At 34.6% G+C, this 6,695-nt stretch overlaps 2 long non-coding RNA genes across 7 annotated transcripts in view; one reads left to right on the forward strand and one right to left on the reverse strand.

Moving 5' to 3' along the window:
- Positions 1 to 2,455, reverse strand: part of LOC107871319 — a 7,700-nt gene extending 5,245 nt beyond the window's left edge. The window contains exon 1 of one of the 6 annotated variants that reach the window (XR_007047983.1): positions 1,868 to 2,455. This is a non-coding gene — a long non-coding RNA (uncharacterized LOC107871319). The remainder of the gene's footprint in view (positions 1 to 1,867) is intronic. The other 5 variants (XR_007047982.1, XR_007047985.1, XR_007047981.1 and 2 more) reach the window with 5 other exon arrangements.
- LOC124889248 lies at positions 417 to 2,391 on the forward strand. Its single transcript, XR_007047987.1, has 2 exons — positions 417 to 1,445; positions 1,828 to 2,391. It is a non-coding gene; the product is annotated as an uncharacterized LOC124889248 (long non-coding RNA).
- Positions 2,456 to 6,695: the final 4,240 nt, after the last annotated feature.

The raw sequence follows: 6,695 nt of genomic DNA on the forward strand, positions 1-6,695 counted from the left end.
TGTCACAGTACTTGATAGGAAATCGATGGGGGAAGACCTGTATTGGGCAATATGAGAAGGTGGAAGAGCTAGTTTTGGGATCATATGCATTGTTCTAATGTGTTGCATGCAAGCATCGCGTTGCTAATATCTCTCTTTAACTACCTCTGCTGATGAACCCATGATAGGGGAAACATAGCACAAAAGGAATAGAAGGATTTCGACACAAGACAGCTTACAAAGTTAAGCAGATAAGTTATGCTACAATAAGGATCATCAGTATGTTCTGCCACTTCGTTTTTGCTATCTGCTCTATCTTTTCTTGTGTACATCTGCTATAAATTGTTCTGCTTCATGTAAATTGAAATAAATATTTTGTTATTTCTTTTTCCTTTCTATTACGAATTGTTTGGATGTCGCCTGAATTAAAAACGTTTGATTCCATGCATATAGCTGCATAGAGAACCAGAGCATTATATTTTGTTTTAAGGAGTAACAACTCCTGAATTCTAAAAACCTTTGCTGGAAAGGCTACAGCCCGAAGGTGACCAAATGAACGTGCACATGAGTTCTTAAATTCCTTCATATTCTTTCTGAAATAAGATAAAAATTTTCATGCTGAAGTGAGTATCAAACTGATGGATTGAGAAAAACACCAGCACCAAATATTAAGAAGTGCAGATCATAAAAGGGAAGTTATGCAAATGAAGACCATTTATCCAATAGATGATCACACAAGTTCTTAAAATTATTGTTGATGGTTTACTCATTCTTTATGACAGTACAAGGATCTGAAAAAACACCTTCTAGTCTTCAACTCTAGGTCAAGAACCAAAAAGATGTGCAGACTTATAGTAGAAATAAGAAGGAAAGCTCAATAACATCTTGGAAACCCATGATTCAAAAAGTATCACCATCCAAAAGGGTCAAATATCAGGCACCTTAACATAAGCTATAGAAGATGAAGTGATTTCACCAAAACCATTACTAACGAATAGATAGATAACTAAATCAACCATGTCTTGAGGGGAAAAAGAGAAATGGGTTGGATTCAGTCAATTCTGTACATTAGACTATTAATATTAATCTAGAATGTACATTAAGGTGGTTATAGTTTACGTTGTACCTATAAAGTGTATCTTATCATTGATATTGACTCAATTACACGATCGTAAACAGAAGGATCTTTTACCTCCTTTGGAGTTCAATTTAGACATTTATAAATACAATTGGTAATATGAAGAAAGTAGATACCTACGATCGATTTTTTTTCATGATCAGGACAGCTGTAAAATTACTTCCTTCTATGTTCGCAAAGCACTATATTTAGGAAGATGACATGAAATATTTGTTTTTATACTTTACATTCAATAAATACATAATAATTGTTAGTTCTTTCAACAGGTGGGAGAGTTTGCAGGCATAGCAGTTGGAGCTACAGTCATGCTCAATATTCTAGTGGCCGGGTGAGTAAATATCGCAACACCTAATTATACAAGTTACGAAACTGTATCTCTACTAAATCTATTACTCCCTGAACTATTATAGTGTTAGTACTAGTCCATGGATTACCTACCAAACGCACCTCCAAGAATTACCATATATCAACCACTTGCATTAGGGAAGAAACTTCCTTCACTTATTCTCCAAACAATGTTGCAAAGAACCAACCGTAAAGAACAAAAGAGATCCAAATTAATACCAGCCTTCGAATTATGATATTTTCATGCCTAATACTGTTACAAAAGGAATTCTCAGCTAGGCTTCTAACTTAGTCTTTGCCATAAGCACAAAAATACTGCTAGAAGCTTGAAATTAGAGCACTGAAATCTTATGGCATTTTGCAAGTATTTCCGCAAATCAAAGAAGGTGCAAGAAGCATGAATACCTATTTCAATAGAAGGCTAGGGTTCAATCGAAAGCGGTCGGAGCAGTCGTAGTCAGAGCAGTAGACGATCGAATCAATGGTGGTCGGAGCGGATAGTCGGAGCAGTCGATCGGATCACCGATTTGAGATGCAGTTGGCACTGGTGTGAAATTTTTGTTAATTTTCAAATGCACTAGAGCACTAATTTGAAGATTCAAAGCACTGATTTTAAAATTTGGACCACTGATTTGAAGATTGGAGATCCATAGTGTCCAATTTGAAGCAGTCGGTTGAAACTTTTCTTTGTTAACCCAAGTTTTGTCGAGAACCCAAAGTCGATCAGTACCATTTATTTAATTTTCTTTAATTTTTGATATATATTTCATTGAATTGTGGCGCACTTGGTGAAAAATTGGGGAGGGAAATAATTTAAGTCGATGCAATAGTTTTTTTTTAAATTTAAGTGTTGTCATAGGTGGCTGTATGACAACACTTCATGTAAGGGATGTTATTCCTATTGCAATGATTAATAATAGTAACCGTTGTCAAAAGGTTCGTTACAATAGAGGCAATTTTTAGTAGTGAGGGAGACGTTAATTTATGCTTGGATGACTTAACTCTCCTGAATTTCGCAGTTTGACATGGTGGATTTGTAGAAGCGTTGCATGTAAACTGAATGTAGTACTGCTAGGAACATGATTTTGTTGTTTGAGTTTATTGGAGAATTTATGTAATGATCAAAAAAAATCTTAAGTGTTTGCTTGATAATTTAAGAGGTCTTTTATTTGCTACGTAAAAAAAGAAAATTTAAAAATCACTCCTTAAACTCTCTTAATCATATTAAATATGCAAAAAAAAAAAAAAAAAAAACTGAAAAATATTTGAGAAAACTCAAAAATCACATTCTCAATTCTTTGCATCATTTATTCTTTATTCATCATTTTTCATATTAAATAAATAACTATTGTCTTCAACTGAAAAGGCATATTGTAACAGTTATAACATATGCATGCATAACATAGTGGAGCAATTATAGCTATGACAAATGATCTTATTTACATTTTGACTGTTGAAATTTGACACAGCTGCAATAATTGATAATTTTGGTAACATGCACACTTCCCATTCTTCATCCTATTTTCTAATTCACATTTGATCTGTAATCAGCTAACAATCAAAAAATTGAACAAGCAATATGCATGGGTGTATCTCAGTAAGAGGAAAAACCTCATTACTATATAACTTAAGGTTCCTCCACAAGAACAAGCCGCTATCATCTTCTACAAGAAGAAGCGTTTGATCGTTGTCAAACCTCATTACTATATAACTTAAGGTTCTTCCACAAGAACAAGCCGCTATCATCTTCTACAAGAAGAAGCGTTTGATCGTTGTCATCTCCAGTATAAGGTTTTTCCTATTAGCTCATATAAATAGTGGGTTCTAATTATTGTTTAAGGATATGATTTTTTTTTGTTTTTATTGTTGAACAAGTTTTTGAATAATTTGACAATTAGCAGCATGGCTAATTCCAAGTGTCAATTCGATCTTTCATCTAATTGTTGTTTCAACTTTTTAAGTATCTTTTATATAAATGTAGTATCCAATCCGCTGATGAAATTACGTATGATATTATGTGGTATTTGATTTTCATTTCATATAACATCACTAACTTCGCAACAGAGAGAAAAATGAAGTGGGAGAGCAAATCAACGGTCATTAAGGTAGTCCAGCGAGAGAAAAAGCTCATGGTCAATTTGAACATGTTTGATTGACATTCAATTTTAATTTTGATGTACCTTTTATTAATATTTTTTTTGTACCTTGAAGCTTATATTTCAATTCTTTTTTTCTTTTTGTTTGGTTGGCACTATATATATCTAGCTTTCATACAGATAAATACATATAGATTCGATTATTTGGAAAATAGGTGAGAATGTCGCTTAAGTCTCTAATTACTTAAAGAAAACGAGTGGATCCCACAATATTAGTGAGTTAAGTCCTTCAAATAAGTGTACACTAAGGGCGGAGCCACCTTGTACCAAGGTTGGTCAGGTGAACAACCTTCGTAGGAAAATTATACCGTACATATAGATAAATGTTATTCTATTGGTTAAATATAAAGTTTTGAACAACTTTAAAACAATTGAGGGATGTAGCTTAGCGGTGGTAGGTGTTTAATAAAAGCTAAAGACGGTTTCTTTGCACACAGGTTCCACCCTCAGCAGCTGCAACCGTTTTAATATTTTTAAAGGAGCTTCTATTTTATCAAATACTCTTCCTAAAGCATTAGTAGTCCCAACAACTATATAAGTTGTTCGACAACTGTGCCAAGTTGTTGGACAAATGAATTGTTGTTGGGACAATTTCTATCGTTGTTGAAACAACATCTATAATGATTGAGTTAATTTTTATAGTTGTTGAGGCAAAAGTATAAAAATAAAAAACTGAACGAATTTGTCACTCTTACCCAATTTTAAAAATTGAAGGACTCCTACTTAATTAACAAAGTTGTTTGTCACTTATAATTGCATCTTCTCATTTACTTTTAATAGAGAAAGGGTCTCAATGAGTCGGAGTAATATAAATACATATACATTCGTTTAATTTAATAGATAAATGATCTCAATGAGTCGGAATAACAAATTAAGGGTATATACTTTTTTTAAGTTTTAGTTTTTGCTTTATTTCAAGTGGTTATAAAAGATGAAAAATTATCATATGTATACGTACACTAATAATATAATTTATACATTGTTAATGTAATTTAACTAATTATGTAACAAGCCATTTATCCATTGTAATAGTTCATAGTGGATCATGAAGATGTGGTGTAACTTTGTATACGACCAGGGCCATGAGAGATTTGGAAGATGTATATATATGCATCATAAAACTTGCTTAATTATTTAAAGTTGGAGACTTTCACTGTCACCAAGCTTGACAAGATCTTTGATCTCCATAGATCTTTAATTATTTACATAAATATAATGTACATTATGAAATAAAATAGTTGGTAATCGCGTGAATCGCGGTCAAGTTCCCTAGTTCATATCTCTCTCTCTCTAATCTCTAACTTTAATTTCTAATCTCTTATCTCTTATATTTAAAAGTGTGAAGGGCCTTAGAAATGTTATTTGAACTTTTTGTCCTTCATTAAAAGTTTTCGTTTTAGCCAAAATCATCTTTTCACCTTTTTTTCTATTATTTTTATGATATTTAATATTGAAAATATTATATAAAATCCTAATTATATTATGTAAAAATCAAATATAAAATTCATACCAAATATAAGAATTTGGTTCCTAAAGGTGTGTTTTTTTTGTTGAAAAATCAAATATTGTGTATGAATTTTTTATTAGGTTTAGGATTCTTAGGTTTTTCTTTATCTAGGATTTATATATAATAAGTACAACAACAACAACAAACCCAGTATATTCCCACATTGTGGGGTCTGGGGAGGGTAGAGTGTACTCAGTCCATACCACTACCTCTAAAGAAGTAGAGAGGCTGTTTCCGACAGACCCCCGGCTCAAGACAAAGGACAGTATATATAGAAAAAAAATGCATGGAACATGATAAAATAACATAGGTATGACATCCACCAAATATATTGAACACTGCCAAACAAGGACACCAAAGTCCTCCTACCTACTGCCCACGACTCAACCACATACCTTAGCCCTCTATCCTAATATTTTTCCTCCATACCTTTCTATCCTGGATCGTGTCCTCAGTCAGCTATAACTGTTCCATGTCACGTTTAATCACTTTTCTCCAGTATTTATTCGGTCTGCCCCTACCCCGCTTGAAACCGTCCAAGGCCAACCTCTCACACCTACGAACCGAGGCATCCGTGCCTCTGCTCATCACATGGCCAAACCATCTCGACTTAACTTTCCATAATTTATCCTCCACCGACACCACTTATCCTCCACCGACACCACTCCTACCTTCTCCCGAATACTCTCATTCCTAACCCTATCAACCCTTGTAAAACTATACGTACAACGCAACATCCTCATTTCTGCGTCCTTTAACTTTTGAATATGAGAATTCTTAATCGGCCAACACTCTGCTCCATATAACATAGCCTGTCGGACTGCAACTCTATAGAATCTGTCTTTCAGCTTGAGGGCACCTTCTTATAGCATAAAATTCCCAAAACGAGCCTCCATTTCATCCAACCTGTCTCAATATGGTGAGAGACATCCTCATTTATCTCTCCATTCCCCTGAATCATAGACCCAAGATACTTAAAACTATCCCTCTTGTAAACCGATTGGGAATTCAACTTCACTACCACCCCCTCCTCTTGTCTTGAGTCACTAAACTTGTACTCCAAGTACTTCGTCTTAATCCTACTCAACCGAAAACCTTTAGACTCCAGGGTTTGTCACCAAACCTCTAGCTTATCATTAATACCTTGTCGCGACTCATCAATCAAAACTACATAATCGATAAAAAGCATACATCAAGGTACCTCACCTTGTATACTCCTCGTCGACACATCCATCACCACGACAAAAAGAAACGGACTAAAAGTTAATCCCTAGTGCAACCCAGTCAAGACCAAAAAATACTCGGAATCTCCTCCCACTGTCCTTACCCGAGTCTTCTCCCCCTCTACATGTTCTTAATCGCTCTGATGTATGCCACAGGGACCCCTCTCGCCTCCAAGCATCTCCACAGAACCTCCCTAGGGACCTTGTCATACGTCTTTTCCAAGTCAATAAACACCAAGTGAAGATCCATCTTCCTCTCTCTATACTGCTCTACCAGTCTTCGCACTAGGTGAATTGCCTCAGTCGTGGAAAGACCAAGCATAAAACCAAATTGATTTTCTGAAATA

The sequence above is a fragment of the Capsicum annuum genome, chromosome 12 (genome assembly GCF_002878395.1).
Source record: "Capsicum annuum cultivar UCD-10X-F1 chromosome 12, UCD10Xv1.1, whole genome shotgun sequence".
Taxonomy (NCBI): Eukaryota; Viridiplantae; Streptophyta; class Magnoliopsida; order Solanales; family Solanaceae; genus Capsicum; species Capsicum annuum.